This window comes from Alligator mississippiensis, chromosome 5 (assembly GCF_030867095.1).
Source record: "Alligator mississippiensis isolate rAllMis1 chromosome 5, rAllMis1, whole genome shotgun sequence".
Classification (NCBI taxonomy): domain Eukaryota; kingdom Metazoa; phylum Chordata; order Crocodylia; family Alligatoridae; genus Alligator; species Alligator mississippiensis.
The window spans coordinates 16,560,225-16,579,415 of NC_081828.1; the positions used below are offsets into that span (position 1 = coordinate 16,560,225).

Below are 19,191 nucleotides of genomic sequence, written 5' to 3' on the forward strand. Positions count from 1 at the left end.
TGGGTAATGCAGTACTAGGTGTTACTTTTTTGCAGAAGGCTGGAGGAGGAGAATGCCTTCACTTCCAAGAATAAGAACAGCATTGGTGATTTAAGATTTGTATCTCTATCCAGGTAATGGTCCTGGCCTAAAATTTTCAAATTTCAGTTCATTTTCATGTTAAGATCATAAGTGGCCTGATTTTTCAGAAGTGCTGATTAGCCATAATTTCCCACTGAACTATAAAAATAAGGACCCGTTCAAATGCCTGAGTAGGTACTTGGGAGCTTAACATTAGGCATCCATTATTCAAAATCTTTATCCTGATATCTTTTGTATAAGCAGGTATTTCAGTCATAGCTCCATCCTACTGCTTTATCTGGACTTTGTATTTTTGAACTTGGTAATAACAGTACAGTTGTGAGAAGATTCAAATCCACAAAATCCACAATCAGAAATTTATGCTACTTTTGATGACTTTTAAATGTAAAGCAGCCGTAAGTGTTAAGGTTAGCATATAAGCTTTTGTGACAATAGTGCTGTTTTGTCTTGATTGGCTAGCTCACTGGGAGAAGCCGTGGTGTTAGAACTGAGCTAACACTGATTTCCGTGTGTTCTGCATTACCATTTTGTGCTGGTAATAATTCGACCATTTGTATATACTTAAAGCTTTCTCCCCCTCCCCCACCAGCTTCCCTCTGTTTTGTAAGTTGCAAAGCATTTGTATTGTAACTGGCACTTTTCTGTATGTCATCTATTAAATGAGAGCAGCTACAATTTCTTCTTTGTCAGGTAGCCTGTTTTAGTACTTGGCGAGAGTAAGCATTGCTGTGATCTTTTCTTGCATACGGTGTTGCACAGTATAAGATATGCACCTTGTTTTTGAAAGGCAAAATGAACTAAAAAGATCTTTCCTTGTAATAAGTAACTGAGTAGCAGCAGGTAGGGAGCCAAGCCTGCTCATCGTCCTACTCCCTAGGGGTCCTAGCAGATTTTGCTTTAACTTTTCTGTGGTAAACAGCAGAAACTGCTCCTTCTGTATTTCTCACATATAATGCACACTCCAATTTCCAGCATCTATTTTTTGGAACAAGATGCATGCTGTGTACAAGAAAATATGGTACTGTCTAGAGGTGCATTGATATGTCGGTCTGATATCAGATCAGCACTGCTATAAAGAAAATTGAGTATATCAGGCCTTTTTTACATAGAAAACTTATTTTATGTCTATTTCTCTTATTTTCCTGATCATCTTGTATAACCGTCTAGGGTGATTTGAGATCCTTTCAAGGGTGGTGCAGGGTGCCATTCAAGGGTGGTGCAGCAGTGTTTAGCACTGTTAGGTGTGCAAATGTTATTCACAAGATAAACCTAGAGTTTTCAAATAAGAATCCAGGATGTTAAAACCATTCTGACCTGTTGTGGTCTTTCTGAGTTCTTTGCAACAGAAGAATTGCTTTATCATTGTTCTGTAGTCAGAAAAACAAGTGAAAACTAAGAAACTGGCACTTTGCAAGGGGCGCCTTGAGTAAGAAGATAGAGAACCACTGGTCTAAACACTTCACCAAGCTCAAGGAAACCTCCTTCACTGTAGTTGTCATTTATTTTTAGGTCATCAACCCGTAAGATTCCATATGGTGTCACTTCGAACTTTTTTTTACCTATGGGAGAAGGGGAACCCAAGCATCCTGACTTGGGTTGAAGAGAGTATCAGAAAAACTGGATTATTACACAACAGTAGGAGGAAGCATGGCTGTTTAGCTCTGTAAGCAAGCAGAATCCAAATTATTTAGGTACTTTTTATAGCAGATTTTGCACCAAATTCTCCTCCAAAAATTTGTGTCTGTTTTGCCATTTCAGTGCCATGGAGTTTTGCCTGTTTTTTGGGAAGTTTAAACAAAGTATTCGTGTCAGGCTATTGTGAGGAAAAATGTGGTTAATGGGAAAAGATTTCATTAAAAAGAGCTTAGCATTTGTGCACAGAGGAGAAGGATGGGGTTTTGACCAAAAGATTAAAATGTGACAGAACGTATGTGTTGGGATATGGCTGGAAAATTCTGAACATTGGTTTAGAGGGAAAAGGTGTAAAATAAGTTCTGGATTTAAGCTTTTAATTGGGTAGTGAGAGATGCCAGGTAATACAATATGTAGTTTTTTGCTATTATGTAATTCTGGAGACAGAGGTGTTATCGTGCAGGGTCCAAGGGAATAACTTTATTATAGAGTGCACTGAAGTTTGGTATGAGCAGTTGGTTCTATAATCATTTCTTAAACCAGACCTCTGTTTACTAATTTTGTGGATTTACATTGAGATAGCGCTCATTGAAAACTAGTACAAGCCTCTTTCCAAGACATTGACAAATAGTTTTTAATTTTTATTATTCATTGAGAAATCATAGTAATGCAAATTCTTATACATGTGCGAGGAACATTTTTTCCCTCCTGGTGTCTCTCGCCACTTCTTCTCCCCCTCTTTCCCCTCCCCCCCCCCCATCCGACTCTCCCCCCAAAACTTGTGTTCTTAATGTAGCTGACAGCTGTTGATATTTAGCAGAACATCAGCAACTACACCAATGAGCACATTAAAACATCTGGATTTTAGGACAGAACTCAAAATGCAGTTTGTTAGAAGCGGCTACATTGGAATGATGAGCACATAACCCTGTTTCTTGGACTTCAGAATCAGCGGCCTGGCTATTCTTTAGGTTATTAAACCATGCTCCACAGTATGCATTCCACTGAAGGACTTCCCAGGTTTGCATTAAGCAGTATAACTAACATCTATCATGTGTGTTCTCTAATCCTCTCATCAGAAGTGTGTTCAGTGGAATATTTTTTATTTTGGATTCTATTTTAATACCAAATAGAAAATAGAACATTTTTATTTTGGATTCTATTAATACTAAATAGAAAATCCACTCAACAAGGGAGGCTATCATTAACAGGGTTTTTTTTTTTTTTGAGTTTTGGTAGTAGTTACTCCCAGGAAAGGATTTAAATATGTGGCTACACTCATCCCTGTTTTGCTAAACATTTAAGCGTGCACTGATGTTACTGGAATAATTGCATACTTAAAATTGAGCACATGCTTACATGCTTTGCTAAAAAGAATGCTGAATCAGAGCCACATAGCATAATCTACATACTTTTAGTTTTCTTCTCCATCCTTTGTGCTTCTCTGTTTTAGGTAGAACTGTTTTGCATTTGTGGTTCCATTGTCACAATGTTTAAAAACAGAAAAGTCTAGCTATAATGGGGGGGTGGGAAAGAAGGAGTCTAAAACTGGAAGAGTTGCTAGTGCATCAGATGTACAGTGGTTTTCCAGAAGCAGAGGAATTCATACAGTGTAGTACTTGAAATCCAGCACATGCTTTGAAGCGAAGCGCTAGTGGCTTCTTCTGTAAGTTCAGATAGAGGTGGCCCAGGTAGTCTGAAAGGACTCTGCCTTACCTAAAGGAAGCGATCCTTTGGACGCAGAAGGAGACGATCCCAATACAAGGGAAAAGGGGCAAAGGAGCCAAAAAACTTCCTTGGCTAAACAGGGAAATCCAGGAGAGCCTAAGGGCAAAAAAGAAGGCATATAGGCGGTGGAAGCAGGGGGAAGCTGCCAAGGAGGAGTATACCTACTTGGCCCACACTTGCAGGGAGGCAGTTAGAAAGGCCAAATCAACTACAGAGCTGAGACTGGAAACACAAATTAAAGACAACAAAAAGTCTTTTAGGTATGTAGAGAGTAAAAGGAAGGCTCAGGGCAGCATAGGACCCCTACTGAACAAGAAGGAGCAATTAGTGCAGACTGGGGGGACAAGGCTGAGCTATTCAATGAGTTTTTTTGCCTCAGTGTTCCTGAATAGGGCTGAAGATAAGTCTCCTAATGGGTTCTTAGATGGGCATCAGAAGGACACCAGCCTACCAACTGTCAATGCTGACTTGGTGCAGAGTCACTTGAATGGACCAGATTTGTTCAAGTCAGCAGGCCCGGATGAGCTGCATCCGAGAGTACTGAAGGACTTGACTGGTGTCATAGCAGAACCACTGGCACGGCTGTTTGAGCGCTCGTGACTCTCAGCTCAGGTCCCGGAGGACTGGAAAAGGGCCAGTGTGGTCCCTGTTGTCAAGAAGGGGAGGAAGGAGGGTCCATGTAATTATAGGCCAGTCAGTCTCACCTCCATCCTTGGAAAGGTCTTTGAAAAGATTATGAAGGATCGTATTTGTGGGAGTCCAGTGGGAAAAATAATGCAGCAGGGAAACCAGCATGGTTTTGTAGCAGGTAGTCCATGCCTGACCAATCTGGTTTTGTTTTCTGAGGTGGTCACAAAATGCTTAGACACAGGAGTAGAGGTGGATGTAGATTCATAGATTCATAGATGTTAGGGTTGGAAGGGACCTCAATAGATCATCAAGTCCGACCCCCTGCATAAGCAGGAAAGAGTGCTGGGTCTAAATGACCCCAGCTAGATACTCGTCTAACCTCCTCTTGAAGACCCCCAGGGTAGGGGAGACCACCACCTCCCTTGGGAGCCCGTTCCAGACCTTGGCCACTCGAACTGTGAAGAAGTTCTTCCTAAAATTGTAATGTAATTTTCTTGAACTTTAGCAAGGCCTTCGATATGGTATCTCATCCCATTCTCATAAATAAATTAAGAGGGTGTGACAGATGTTACACAGTCCAGTGTGTGGCAAATTGGCTTAGCCAATTGTGGTGTAGTAGTAGACGGGTTGGTATTGACCTGGAAGGATGTGGGTAGTGGGGTCCTGCAGAGTTTAGTCCTTGGACCTGTACTTTTCAATATCTTCATCAGTGACTTGGGTGTGGGTGTGAAGTGTACTCTGTCCAAGTTTGTGGACGATACTAAATTGTGGGGTGAAGTGAACACTCCAAGGGTAGGGAACAATTGCAGGCAGACCTGGACAGGGTAGAAAAGTGGGCAGTACACAATAGGATGCAGTACAACAGGACAAGTGCAGAGTGCTGCACTTAGGGTGCAAAAATATCCCGGACACCTACTGGCTGGAAAGTGACCCTCTTAGCAACACAGAAGTGGAAAGGGATCTCAGAATCATAGTGGACTCCAAGATGAACATGAGTCGTCAGTGTGATGAAATCATCAGCAAAGCTAACTGCTTTATTATGCATCTGCTAATGCATGACAGGTACCACCAAGGAGGTGATATTTCCCCTCTATATGGTATTGGTCAGACCACAGTTGGAGTACTGCGTCCAGTTTTGGGCGCTGTACTTCAAGAAGGATGTTGATAGACTAGAGAGGGCCCAGAGGAGGGCCACTTATATGGTTAGGGGCTTACAGGACAAGTCCTATGAGAAGAGACTGAGGGACCTGGACCTCTTCAGCCTCCTCAAGAGAAGGCTGAGAGGTGATCTTGTGGCTGCCTACAAATTCATTAGAGGAATGCAGCAAGGAGATGCTCTGTTCACCAGGGCGCCTCTTGGGGTAACAAGGAACAATGGTCACAAACTGACAGAGAGCACATTTAGGCTAGACGTCAGGAAAAACTTCTTCATGGTAAGGGTGGCCAAAATTTGGAATGGGCTTCCAAGGGAGGTAGTGCTCTCCCCTACCTTGGGGGTCTTTAAGAGAAAGCTGGATAGGCACCTGGCTGGGGTCCTCTGACCCCAGCACTCTTTCCTGCCTAAGCAGGGGGTCAGACTGGATGATCTGTTGAGGTCCCTTCTGACACATCTATGAATCTGTCTACTAACACCAAACATAGAGGATTTTCCAAAGTTGTTGCCCTAAAGTAGGCTCCCAAAGCCATGTTTAGGCTGTCTTCAGAACTTCCAAGCATCCCATGCATTCTCTTTAAGTCAGTAAAGAGCAACTGGGTGCTCAGCACTTTGTCAGATAAGTGCTATTTGAATAGCCAGGTCCACTATTTTATTGACTGTCTGTGATAACCACCATCTTTTATGCTAGACAGATAATCCCTTGAGAAAAACTCACGTGAAAGATCTTCCCTGAGCACTGGGAGAGAAGATTGACTAGTAGCTGTGGTGATATCTACAAAAAAAAAAGTTTTGGAATATGATGGCATTAGGTTCTTTTAAGTGTTATGCACCTGTATCCCATGCCAGTATTTGAAGAGTTCATCACTCTAAATGGTCTTTTTTCCAAATATAAATTAGGTTTATTTGGCTGGTTCTGCACTGCAGAACTAAATACTCTGAGGCCTGGGATAAGTCTGATTGCTGTCCACTGAACTTCTCCAATACTATAATCATCTTAAAAAAAGCAACTACATCTACAGTATTCTAAATGTTTCACTATCCTATAGGACCAGATCTTCTGGCTTGCTTAAGTATGGACCAAGTTTCAATAGAAGCAGCAGTTTCACTATATGTGGAAGAGGTAACACGGGTTGTTTCTGCATCTACTTCACACCATGGAACACGGTTCCACAGCAGGCCAACAGAGGGGGGGTTTGGGGTTTGTGGCAAATTAATCTGCACTTACATGATTCCAGTAGCCTGACACTGCAAGGGCCTCCCAGCAGGTCATGTATTCTATTTAAGCCTGAGGTTTCAAAGTATGGTTTAGCTGGCCATTGGTTAGAGAGGAGGGTTGTAATTAGCACAAGCCATTTAAGTATTCTTGGATCTATTTGCAAACTCCCTGTCTCCTTACACTGTCGTATAGTAGCCGGGGGTAGCTGAGATGCCTATGGTAGTTTCCTCTGAGAGAGTGGCTGGTGAGGTGTTTTCTGTTTGTGTCCTTTCTTTTGAGAAGTTTATTTAATTTTAAGTGATGAATGGGTTCCCTGAGACCTGGGCATGTACCTTTTAACAGATTTCACAAATTAGAAAAAAACCTGTATTTACTCAAATCCAAGGCTAGGTCCTCCACCCCATTTGATGTGGGGAAAAAACCTCTCATCTTAGATTCAAGTACAGTGTAGTGGGGATGGGGAACAGGTGGCTGCTATAGCTCCAGCCCTGAACCCTGCCCCTTGCAGCTCCTGCTCCCCCTCCCCCTGTCCTGCATCTGATAATTGGGGGGCCACTTTGAATTTAAAGTTGTCTTGGATTTGGGTAAATATGGTAACATAAAGCAGAGCTCACTTCTTGGCTTTATTGAGGTGAATAAGGGACATTAACAATGCTACTGTTGTTTCCTTTGATTTCTGTTTCCTCCCTCTGGGGGTACATCCCATAATTTGAATGCCAATCCCTCCCTGTATTCCTTCTGTGATTTGTAGCTATGTAGTTATGTCTGGTAACTTCCTCTTCCTCAGTTGTCAGTTTGGGCCCAATACCCTTACTAATATCCTTCAGGTGAACAGTGAAGGGGGCATATTCTTCAAATTATGATAGCTTTTACTTTACATTTTTTCTGAAAAAATACATTTCTGTTGGGGTTTTGATTTAGCTGTTTATAGACTCTCTAGCACTCAGTGTGTATGTCCACTTGATATCCTTTTATATGTTTGGTGTTTTTGAAGGCGCATTTACTACCCAAAGAGATATTATCATAGAACAGTAGGTAAGGAATGGACTACTCGAGGTCTTCTAGTCCAACCCCCTCCTCAAGGCAGAATCATGTTTGGGGCAACTTGTTCCATTGCTTAATGAGGCTCAGAATGAGCAAGTTCTTCCTAATGTCCAACCTAAATTTTCCTTGCTGTAATTTGAGGCCATTGCTCCTAGTCCTGTCCCTTGCAGCCACAGATAATAATCCGTCTCCATCCTCTTCATAACCTCTGTGTGCACATCTGTATGATTTAACATTTACATCATGTATGAAGTGAGTTGTGTTGTATTTGGCATAAGAGAAGGCTAATCTGAGTCTTTGAACATATAGAATTTTATAATGTGTGATTATGGTAGTATCAGAGTGGTGCTTTAGCCATGGTGATGAAGGAATTCTGGGCATTTTATATACGTGCTTGAGAGGAGTGCGGGGAGCACTTTAATTAGAGTGGCCCTAGGTTCCTCTCTAATTTAAAGCACCCGGAGCATCATGTGTATCAGTGTCCCCATGCTAAAAATGGCAGTGGGGACATTTTAACTAAAGCTTGTTGAACAAACTTTAGTCAAAGTGCCCCCGCCACCATTTTTCAGTGCAGGGATGCTGATGCACATGATGTTGGAGTCTGCTGGAGCGTGGTAATTATCATGGTCCAGCAGACTAGACTAATCATGGGCTGAGCACCCCTGGACTAGATTATCAAATCTGCAATGACGCGCTGTAATTACAGTGCATTGGACTAGCCTCACTGCATGTGTATAGGAGCCCTATGTGAGAGGCAAGGATTTTTGGGGGGTGATATCTTATTGGTGCAACTGCATGGTTGAGATAAAGTTAGACAGGCTTTCAAATGCAAAACATTCTTCTTCAGGGCTGAGGCTTGTCTATAGAAGATATCATCCCCCAAAATCCTTGCCCCTTGCATAAAGCATTATTAAATTTAACAAAACAAGCATACTGACAAATGTTAATGTAATAGTGCTGTGCATGTGTATGTGCACAAACACAATCACAACTCTCTTAATCCACCACTTGAGTCTTAGCAAAAGCCATGAGCTGTGAAAATCAACAAAACCTTTCTGTGGACCAATTAGGGAAATGAATAGGAATAGATAGACTTCTCTTTGCAATCGGGCCTTTTGAGCCGTTGTTGTTGTAGGGGCTTTCAATGGAAGCATCTCACAGGATGCTAAACACATGTAGATGTAAGAGACTTTTCAGAAGTTTAGGCATCTAAATTTAAGTTCGATGCCATGTCTGTATCCTGCCTTTATAGCTTAGAACAGTGCTTTTCAACCTTTTTTTTATTTGCAGACCCCTAAAAAACATCAGATGGTGGTGCAGACCCTTTGGAAATTTCAAATGAAGGTGTGGACCCCTTTGAATTCTGTGTGTGGGTATTCACATACTTTTGCTTGATCGTAGTCATCTTTCACAAACCCCTTTAGACATAGTCTGCAGACCCCCAGGGGTCTGTGCACACAGGTTGAAAACCACTGCCTTAGAAATCATTTTAGTCAACTCTGGCCTCACTGAAGTGGAAGGCGCTTTGTCACTGATGTCACTAGGGCCAGGAATTCTGCTTGGGAAGAAAGTGGAAGGTAGTGCAGTCTACAGAGGAGCAGAGTTGTGCCATGTGAAAGGCACAGGTAAGGAAGAGGCCTGTTCTGGATACCTTAGGGATATGTCTGTACTGCTTAATTAAGGCTTCCAGCTGCACCCTACTGAGAGAAGCTCACTCTGCATATGCCGCCTCTCAGAAACAGAAAACTGCATGTCCATAAACTCTGAAAGCCTGCAAGGATTATTAAAAGCAGTCTAGTCCAGGGGTCCTCAGCCCATGAGTCTGATCTGGCTCTTGGCGTCATGCCATTCAGCTCAAGGAGCCCCCCACAGGTCTGGATATTTGGTGATGGTGCCACTTACCTGCTACCAGATCAGGTGTGCAGGGCCAGATCCTGGTGTGTGGGACTGGGCAGGGGTGGCACCATGCCACAGGGACAGATAACCCAGGCTGGGCAGGGGCAGGCCCCCCACGTCTGATCTGGGCGTGTGGGGCCAAGCGAAGGTAGCATAGGGCCTGATCTTGATGCCCAGGGCTTGATTTGGCCCTCAGACCAGCCCCATACCATTCTTCTGGCCCATGGGACCAAAAGTTTGAGCAAAAGTTCAAGTCCGAACAGTGGCCAGCTATACTTTGGGTCTCCTGTGAGAGACCAACACTCCTCCTTGCAGAATTGAGTCCAATAGGAACAGCTTTGCTTTGTACCAACTGATTTTCTTTTACCTTGTCTTTTCAGAGAGGTAGTTAGATGTCTTAGAGGTAGTTAGCTGTGTTAGTCTGAAGATAAGCAGAAGACCAGGCAGGGTGAAAGCTCATGCCTCTCTGAATGAGTAGTTTGTATGGTGCTGCCCTGCTTTGCTTTCTGCCTTGTCTTTAAAGGTAGCCAGACTTCTCTATGCCTTATTTCAATATGTTCCTTAAGTAATGTGCAGTCCCACTGGCAGGTGTTCAGGTACCTTACTGAATTGGGCCATAGAGTACAGTGCAATAGTCCAGTCTGAGAATTGCAAAGCCACACCTACACCGCTGCAGCAACCTTTGTATCAGAAAGACAAGGGCATAAATGCATGAAGGCTGTAGTTCTGCTGCTGCTGACTTGCCTTAAAGACAGAACCTCCTTTTCCAGAGTTTCCTCCAGTCAGTCAAAAAAAAAAAAGAATAAAAAAGAAAGAGATTAGATTTCCTTTGAAATAGAAATGAAATATTCTCTTGCCTGGTCTTGGATTTGATTCACCCTCTTCTCACCCCACCACCCTGCTTTAAACTCCTACCCTGAGCCACTTCCTGTTGATGCCAGACTGTAAATGTCCCCTGGGATCCTCTTTGACAGCAGGAGAATTATGTGCATGTGTGCACAACATGCACAATGCACTGGGGGCACAAACAGGCACCCTTGTTTCTCTACCTGCAAGACACAAATAGATTTCTGTACTAGTTTTTCTATACATTTATTTTACGGATCTCCAAAAGACAGTTACTTCAGCTGTTCTGTAATGGTATTTGTTCAGTGTCACTGTTGCTAAGAATATGGAGCTGTCCTCTGTTTAGTTGGTATTGTTTACATACAATTCAGGGGTGCTTGAGGTGTATTTTTGTGCGTTAGTCAGGGCTGCTGATAACAGTGTAAGGAATGCTTTTATCTGCCTCAATTTGTGAAAAGATCGAATGGAGAAATACTTATCAGGGAAACATATTACTTGACAACTTTGCATTACGGCCATTTTTATAACCGTTTAAATAAGTAAACTGACAAACCTATTTTTAAAGATCATTTATTTTGTGACTCTGATACTGCTTTCAGAAGTGGTCTGTTTTTCCCCTCTTTTTTAAACAGATGGTTAAATATTTGCTAATGCAGTTCGGTTTTATCAGGCTCTTTTCTTTGTTTATCCTTTCTCTCGCGAGGAGTTAAGAGGGAGATAAGGGGAATCGCATTCAGTTAGAGTAAAATGTATTGCTCGAATATTTCAAGAGCTCCACTTACCAAAGAGAATGGGCTGGATCTTACTAAATGGAATTTAGGCTGGATGCGTTACTTGGAGGCAACCAGATTACAAACATGGCTGTGGGTCTTTCAGGAATCTAGAAGATTTATCTAGAAGGCATCTCTAGATTTAACTTGAATCTGTTCATAAACTGTACCAGGCAGTTAAGAACTGGCTCTTGTGAAACGTATCTTTTACTTTGTCGGGGAAACGTGCCTGTGCTTTGGGTTAGAGGGGGGTTGCTATAGTAGTTGGCATCCGTATAAACACTGTAGAATTGCAATATTTCTTCCAAGCACTTTAGTCAGATAATTTATCGTGTGTGTGTGTGCGCGCACGCACGTGCAAAAGTTCTTCCTCACATTTTATTTATATACATTCAAATAATATAAATAAAATGCAAGGAAGAACATTTGTACGCACGTCCTTATCAATGTTCCCTCTAAGGTGTAGCGATCCATGAGCGCACCACTTCAGTCTTGCCTCTGAGAGGGAACCTTGATCGCTACGCCTTAGAGGGGACATTGCTGGTGAGCATCTCAGACCTACCAGTCCTCCCTCCCTCTAGTTTCTGCACCAAAGCTGAGAACCTTCCCCTTGCCCTGAACCAAGTCTTTTCTGTTCAGTGGCTCCAGTTCTTCCCCTGGGGATGAGATTCCTCTTCTTAATCTTAAAACTCAATCCCTCCTTTAAATCCTGCGCCTCAGCCCTGCCCTGCCAGCCCGTGCCCTCGGAGACCTTCTCGGCCTGCACGGTACTTCTCAGCTGTTTGTTAATGGGAAGAACAGTCAAGTCCCCTTTGCCTGAGGGTGAAGCTGGCGGGGTTCGGGGTGAAGCTCGCCCGAAGGGGCTGGGGAGCAGAGCAGTTCCCCAAAGCCAGTGGATCCCACACTGTGCCCAGCTCTGCCCCAGCCCCCATCCCCACCCCCGCCTTGCCTTGGGGGCTGCGCTCTCCCTCCCCGCGGGGGTGCCGGCGCGGTGAGGAGCAGAGCGGGCCCCGCTCAGCTGAGCAGTAAGTGTGCCGAGAGGAGAGAACATTTGTTCTTTCAGACAGTGATTATAGCCGGTGGAACTATTCATGTGCTTAAAGTTAGGCACGTGCTTAAAACCTTGCTATGTAAAGGGCATGCCTACACGTGACACTATACCACCGTGGCAGCGTGCTACAGGGGTTTAGCATCTGCGGGCAAAAAACCTGACGCTACCACTACGTTGCTGTAGCAACGCACATCTTCAATATAGTGCGTTGCTATGGCGATGTAGGGGCTAAAAATAACCATGTGCTGCAAGCATGGTGCAGTAAGGGGTGTCACTGTGCCATCATTTAGGACTTCCAAAAGGAAAGTACTAAATGATGGCACAGTAACAACGGTGCCATATAGGGCACGTGTAGACGTGCCTAAAGAGATGCGTTCAGTAGATTTTTCTGTTAAATCATTTTCATTTAAATTTAAAAAACCAGAAAACAAAACCAGTATTTACCCCAACCACATTTAAATATTGGTATCCAGCTAGGTTTAAAAGTATATAGATAAATATCAGTAGAATATGGTAGTTTGAGAATTTTGAATAAGATTCACATTTTAAATAAATTAATTACATTGCTGTATTTACCTGCCAAAACAACCCTTACTAGAATTTTAAACAGAGTATAGGAAAAGAAATGACTCTTAGTACAATAATAAAACCCCAATAGACATCTCTCAGATTTTTATATATATATATATTCCCTTGTATTTTTTCCTACACTGAAACTGCACAAAAGTAGTTGATTTACACTGTGAATTGGGGCCGAATGAAATCCAATTGGAGCTCACTTGAACACTGTTTTGATGTAAGATTCAAAGCTTCTGCAAATTTATTTTATCTTCTACATTTGCTGATCTCCTGCTTGTAAATCCTGTTGAAGGAGAATAAAAATGACTGCAGCCTGATGGGAATTAAATGTCTGAAGTTCAAAGCAGTTTGCACATCAGAGCAAACGTCAATCAAATGAACATCTTGCAAGCTAGGCAGGGAGTGAATTTCTCCATGGGGAAGAGATCAAAGTGGGAGTCACAGTTCTGTTTTCTCCCTCGGGATGCAGTTTCGATCAGTTGTTCATTAAAGTGAATCCAGAAGGGAAGGGTTTTTATATACATATATAAAAAAAAAAAAAAAAAAAAAGGGAGATGGGGGTGAATGTTACTTCTCTTGAAACTGAATTTCAGGCAGTGTTTTGATCTTTGGTAAGTAAATGCAATAACTAATTGCAACCAAATATATAGGGGATTTTTTCTGGTGCAGATTCTGGAGGAGTCTTATAAGTATAGATTTCAGCATTGTTACCTGTAAGATTCCAAGCACCATGTCAAGACACCTCAATCTGTACTCTGTTTTACTCCATTAGTCTGTGACCTGGTTTTCAGCCTGTAAAAATGGAAGATATCTTGCTTATTTGTACCCATAGGAAGTTGCAATCAATACTTGCTTGCAAATGTAACTTGCAGGATTTATAATTGCTTCCAAGTAAAATGTTTATGCAGATTGTACCTTTTCAGTAGGGAAGTTATAAGTTACAACATGCATTTATTTATTTATAAGTAAATTCTACATAAGAAATGCAAAAATCTAGTATTATTGCCAAACTCATGTTTAAGAAGCCAAGCATTCAAAAATCCAGAAATTTAAAAAAAAGCCTTAGTTCAGAGAAACAGTGCTAAATTATTTAGCAACGTCCTTAATTAAAGCAGATTAAAGATGTAAGGAAGAAACTCGCAGCAAATCCTCTAGCGTGTATGTACAAATAGAAATGATGAACACATACTACAAATACTGAAATATGTGTGTGTTAGGCTATTTTGGGGGCAGGGGTGGGGAATGCTAACCTGATTTTACATAAACTTTTCAATGTAAATCCCAGTTGAAAAGTGTGGAGGAAAAGATCTGAGTATGAACTGCAAGTAAAAATAGATTCAAGGCACAGTTCACAGTCTAACCCTAATGAGCAATTAATATAATAATTTTGTCTGAGCTACTGTCACATCATGTTTGTTTTACTCTTCATAGTTTGCAAATTGTTTTGATGTTATATATGCTTTTATTTTTAAATTCCCTCCTATCTGAACTGCTTGGCTATGCCAACAAAAATAGGATCAGTGGTCCAGTGTTGCTCCAGGGATGATAGGTGGAACTCCTGGATTCTGTTCCCAGCTCTGAAACGGAGACGGTGTCCAGAGCAGCGGTGACACGCTGGGACAGCAGTGACTTCCGGTTGCTGCCATTGCCACTTCTTCTGTGTAGCTGTAGTAGCAGCTGGTTTTCCACACACATCTGCCCTGGTCACCCCACCCTAGTTATGCCACTACTCTGAAATATCTACATGCTATTCTTCTGTGCCTCGGTTTTACCCCATGGTAAAGTAAATGCAAAAATATTTACCCACTACTTAGAAATTTGTGGCTGAATTTGTTGATTTATTTATATTAAAGCACGGTGATATACTCAAGTGAAAGCTGCTATGAAAATACGCAGTGTAACTGCTGAAACACCCAACTCCTGTGACATATGGCACTTTCTTCAAAGTTGAAGCTCCTCCTCTGTCACAGCAGGAAGGGAGGAAGGTGTGGGGATGGGATGCAATTCATTTGAAGGAGGAAAGTAGAGGAGAAAGCTAATTGAAGATAATACCTTTTGTTATCATCTTTCCCAGAGGGGGTATCAAAATTGGACATGTTGTTCGTATCCCATCTTATCCTGGTTGGCAGGTCCAGGATTCAGTCTGTCAGCTTTTAAGTGCGCTAGGAAGAAATGTACTGATGTACCTTGACATTTTAAATCAGGTTATTTATTACTTCTCTGGCAGGTAATTCAAAAGGTGATAATTTCAGAGGTACAGTGAGCATTGGGGGGGGTGCACGCGTGCGTATGTGTATGCATGTGTGTAAGAGAGAGGGGTGGGGTGCTTAAAGGCATTGAAAAAGGCCAGCAGGATTGTAAATAGGTGTGAATGTACATTAAGATGGAGCTAAGATTAAGGTTAAATATAAATAGTTTTAGGCTAAAAGTCCTAGGTTTTTAAAAGTCCCCAAACAGTCATTACAGACTTAAACATTGAGAGTTAAAGTCCAAGGATGTTGTGGTATGAAAATACTCAAGCACTCCAACTAATGTGTCGTAATGCCTTACAGTAATAATGCTATGAACGCATTATTTTCTGTAACAGATTTAATTAAACTTTTAAAAAGTAATTAGTTATTTTTTAAAACTTATTTCTTTATGGTGCTTCGTTGGACAGGGAAGATAAAACAGTTGTAAAAAATTTAGCTTACTTGTTAATGATTGCTGTATCACAAAAATTTTAAGTGTTAAATTAAGTTTAATAGCAGCTTTAGTTCTTCAAATGTAGCCTTTTTTAAGATTATGGTAAGTTTTGTTTATCTGTAAAGATGATTTTGTGCCATTTCACTATTGGGATCATAACATTAATATAATAGGGTTATAATACTAGTATGAAATTAGCATGGTAACAGGACCAATAACTGTCTGATGTCCTGTGATAAATATTTCTTAAAAGAAAAATAATTTTCAAATTCATATCTCAGAGACTTATCAAGGAATTTACTATCAGGTGTTTTTTTTGGGGGGGGTTGTTTTGTTTGGGGGGGGTTCTTGTTTTTCAGGAAAATCATTCTATATTTGTGAGGCAAGTAAGTGCTATAGCTTTGGTTGGGGGTATGTTTTATTCTTGACAAATAACAAACATTTAATCCCTTCAGTAAGTGCTAAAATCAACTCCACTTAGGTCAGATAAAATGTTATGTTAATGGGTGAGTATGAGAGGAAGCCCTGTTCAGTGGGTTTGTCGATCAGCCTGCGCTGCAGCAGTTCTAAGCATCCGCTGGTAGAACATACCAATTTGGTGAAAATGGGAAAAGTTTGTTTTTTTTAAGTCAGAACATTGTTCCCATAGAGCTTATTAGGCCTGTGTGAAGTGGCAAGCATTCGCTTTGGATTCGGCTGATTCGGAGGACAGGGATTCCATTCAGAGATTCAAATCACTGTCCTGTTACGATTTGGCCGAATCGGATCGGAAGATTTGGTGCCGCTTTGGAGGTTCGGCCATAGACTAAACGGGCAGGAGTCCTCACCACAGTGGACGCAGCTGTCTCCAGCTGGTAAGTCTGTTGTGGAGTGCGGAGGGAAGGGACGTGGGGGAGCAAGGGATTGGGGTTGGGGCAAGCTGCCCAGCTGGGTCAGGGGACATGGGACTTGGGGAAGGGGCCGGGGGGGGATGCAGGCACGGCAGCAATTGGAGCTGGGAGCTGGGGCTGTGCCCTGCTGCTGCTTGTCCAGCTGGGGCGGCAGGGGGAGTGGGCAGGATGCAGTGATGGCTCACTCTGGGTGGGAGGGGGCAAGTGGCAGCAGGGCATAGCCCGTCACATGCTCAGCTGGGTTGGAGGTGTGTGGGATGCAAGCACTGCTGCTGCTTGCCCAGAGTGGGGGGGGGGGCAGGATCGGGATGCAGACACAGCAGCACTGGGAGCAGAGGCTATGCCCTGCTGCCACTTGCCCCGTTGTGCCCAGAGTGAGCCACACCTGCATCGCTTCTCCCCCCCGCAGCTGGGCAAGCGGCAGCAGGACAGAGCCCCCACTCCCAGCGCTGATGTGGGCACGGCAGCACTAGGAGCAGGGGTTATTCTCTGCTGCCACTTACCCAGCTGGGGTGGAGGCGGGTGGGGGACAGGATAATGCAGGAGTGACTTGCTCCAGGCGGAAGGGGGCAAGTGGCAGCAGGGCATAGCCCCTGCTCCCAGTGCTGCCATGCCTGGATGCTGACCCCCCCCCCCCTTCCCCCCCGCTCTGGCTAGGCAAGTGGTGGTAGCGCCTGCATCCTGTGCCTCCGCCCTGCCCCCCCAGCCCCGGCTGGGCAAGAGGTGGGCTATACCCTGCAGCCACTTGCCCCGTTCCACCTAGAGCAAGCCACCTCCACATCCTACCTCTCCCCCCACCCTGGCTGAGCAAGCAGCAGCAGGACAGAGTTCCCGCTCCAAGCGCTGCCATGTCCCCCCGCCCCCCTCCCCAAGTTCTGTGTCCCCTGCCCCAGCTGGGCAGCTTGTCCCAGCCCCAGCATCAATCCCTCCCTCCCCCACGCCCCTTCCCTTCCCCCTCTGCCCACCACAACAGACTTACCAGCTGGAGGCAGCTGTGTCCAGCATGGTGAGGAATGCTTCCTGTTTAGTCTATAGCCAAATCTCCGAAGCGGTGCCGAATCTTTTCCGAATCCATTTGGAGGCTTCCTATTTGGAGCTTGTAATTGGTCTCCTGATTCGATTTGGATTTGGAGTTTTGATCACTGAATCAGTCCGAATCTCCTCCGAATCGAACGGGCTACTGAAGCTTCACACAGCCCTAGTGCTTATATAGTTCTGCAGGAAGAGGACGCTTTTGAGCTCCCTCTGCGGCTGCCTACACTATCACAAAAAAAGCTTCCTAAGGTGATGGGTGGTACACAACTTGTTGCTGATGTAGGTTGGGCTATACAGAAGCGAAGACCTTTGGTGCTTTCACTTTTGGCCAGAGCCCACATCCAGGCCTCCATTGACACTTGCAAAAGTTGGGTAACATGCAGAAGTTGACGTGTATGAGTAACATGAGGTGCATCTACACATGCTATTAGCAGGCAGCAATAAACTGCAGTACATATCACACCAGAGTTTATTGCTCCTGGGCACTGTGTTTGCACGTGCACCAGGGACCACAGCATGTTGAGCCTGGTCGGAGCAGCCCTGGCTGTTAAGGGGTCTGGTGGGGTCAGCCTATCTTACTGGGGCTGCTCTGACCCAATTCTGTGCTGCGGAGGGGCTGGCTTGGGGCATGAGTGTGTGGGGATGAGGAGGGAACCCCTGGGATGGGAACAGCACGATGTAAAACCATTTTTTAAATCAACAGTGTTGCCACAAGCAACTTTTTTTTTTTTTTTTTTTACTGGAAATGTTATTGATAACCAAACTATTTTTTCACTATGCTTGGTGTTAAATGCCTAAATTTGAATCCAGTCCTTCTAACTGGGGCCTTGCAGTGGGGCAGGGCCTGGTAGAAGAATTACATTTTCATTATTTAAAACATAGATCAGCAAGAACCAAAGTAAAATGGTTTGGTTGTTAGTAAAAAGAAAACATTTTTAGCTTGGCAACAGTGCACAAAAAAGAGAAGTCTCAGGAAAAAGTTAACTTGGACTGGAACTGCTGTAGTTTCACAACTTTATCTTGATTCACAGGGTTATATCATGTGGCACAGCTCTGCTGCCCCTGGGTTTTCCCTGTGGTATCCCTTTCATGTGTCTGTGGCATTAATTTTCTTTTCACATTATTTGGTTTTCTAACTGAGGTTGTTTGGAAATGTATTTAGTGCTTGTGTTTGGGGTAGTGACTGGGAAACCCAAGTCACTGTGCTTAACATTGTAAAGCATAGAACAAGGACAAAAACCCAGAAAATAGTGCTTGCCCAAAGCCCATATTTACTGTTTTAGTTTTTTATGACAATGCACACAAAATGCTCAGCAATTTGCTTTTCAACTCCCACTCCCTCATCCACTTGTTTTAATCAGTTTATCTCTTACTATTCTAAGTCATGATTTAACAAAGTGAGTCTGTAGATGTACTTACCTTGAAGCAGTTAAGTAGTCCCCACCCCTGTTGTAGTCTCTGAGATATAAGCATATGCTTGAAGTTAAGCAGGTGCTAAAGTCCTTCACTGAATTTGGGCTGAAAGTAAAGAATTGGAATGAGATGCTGGATATTGTATAAAACATGGGAAGATTTCTTATTTTTTCCATTGACGTTAGAACAAAAATACTGGTCAATGGATTTTCAGATGTAAAGATGTTGATAATATGTGATGATGTTGAAGAGACTGTCACTGCTGTAATTTCTTCACAAGCTTGCTTTCCACCAGCTTTTGTTCAAGACAGTCTAGGAAGCTCCTCTTTTGAGACTCCCCCTGATGTTTAAAAATGTGACTGTGGTCAGTAAATGTTAGCAAGTAAGATGACACCAGTTGCTTCTTTTTTCTTACACTTGTGGATCTAATAACCAGGTTTCCTTTTATTGGATTATATTCCTGGTGCTTAGAAGTACTGCTAGTTAAGTACTGCACGTAGGAAACATGTTTATGAACAAACATATATGCCATTTAAAAA

The 19,191-nt window shown here is 43.1% G+C and overlaps 1 protein-coding gene across 2 annotated transcripts in view; it reads left to right on the plus strand.

Annotated features, from left to right (window-relative positions):
• CACHD1 (cache domain containing 1) overlaps window positions 1-19,191 on the plus strand; it is a 183,471-nt gene that overhangs the window by 94,153 nt on the left and 70,127 nt on the right. The gene's annotated exons all lie outside the window — the stretch shown is intronic.